The sequence below is a fragment of the Physeter macrocephalus genome, chromosome 16 (assembly GCF_002837175.3).
Source record: "Physeter macrocephalus isolate SW-GA chromosome 16, ASM283717v5, whole genome shotgun sequence".
NCBI classification, from domain to species: domain Eukaryota; kingdom Metazoa; phylum Chordata; class Mammalia; order Artiodactyla; family Physeteridae; genus Physeter; species Physeter macrocephalus.
This window is the reverse complement of record NC_041229.1, coordinates 46,337,487-46,338,675: the sequence shown is the minus strand read 5'-3', so window position 1 is coordinate 46,338,675 and position 1,189 is coordinate 46,337,487.

Below are 1,189 nucleotides of genomic sequence, written 5' to 3'. Positions count from 1 at the left end.
ACAATCTATTATACATAAAATAGATAAGCAATGAGGATTTACTATATAGCACATGGAATTATACCCATTATCTTGTATAACCTATAATGGAGTATAATCTGTAAAAATACCAAATCACTATGCTGTACACCTAAAACTAACACAATATTGTAAATTGACTATACTTCAATTTTTTTTAAAAGTAGAATTGAGACAAATGGATATGAAGGAAAGAGTTTCAAATACAAGCAAAGGCAATGAGGCAAAAAAGCACAAACCACATGTTGGGAACAGAGGTGGTTTACTCCTGGAAGTGGGGGTAAGCTTATGGATGGTTTTTCACAAACTGTATCCTACAGAACTCCACTGTTCTATGACATGTTACTACCATATTGAAAAAAAAGGGGCTTCCCTGGTGGCACAGTGGTTAAGAAGCCACCCGCCAATGCAGGGGACACGGGTTCGAGCCCTGGTCCGGGAAGATCCCACATGCCACGGAGCAACTAAGCCCATGCGCCACAACTACTGAGCCTGCGCTCTAGAGCCCTCGAGCCACAACTACTGAGCCCGCGGGCCACAACGACTGAAGCCCGTGCGCCTAGAGTCTGTGCTCTGCAACAAGACAAGCCACCACAACGAGAAGCCCGCACACCGCAACGAAGAGTAGCCCCCGCTCGCTGCAACTAGAGAAAGCCCGCGCGCAGCAACGAAGACCCAACACAGCCAAAAATAAATAAATTAAATTAATTAATTTAAAAAAAAAAGAATTTTACTCATTCATCATTCAATCGTGTATTAAGTAAAAATTAATGGAGCCTTTATCCTGAGCCAGGCTCTGTCAGACTACAGAAGGAAACCATAGGGCTAGAAGAACAAGACAGAGTTCCCACTCATCAGAAAATCTGGACCGGGACTCCCCTCGTGGTCCAGTGGTTAAGACTCCGTGCTCCCAATGCAGGGGGCCCGGGTTCAATCCCTGGTCGGGGAACTAAGTTCCCAGATACCGCAACTAAGCCCGCAGGCCACAAGTAGAGAAGCCCCTGCACAGCAATGAAGAGCCCACACAGCCGGAAGGAAAGAAGGAAGGGAGGGAGAGAGGGAGGGAGGGAGGAGGGAGGGAGGAGGGAGGGAGGGGGGAGGGAGGGAAGGAGGGAGGGAGGGAGGGAGGAGGGAGGGAGGGAGGGAGGAGGGAGGGGGGGAGGGAGGAGGG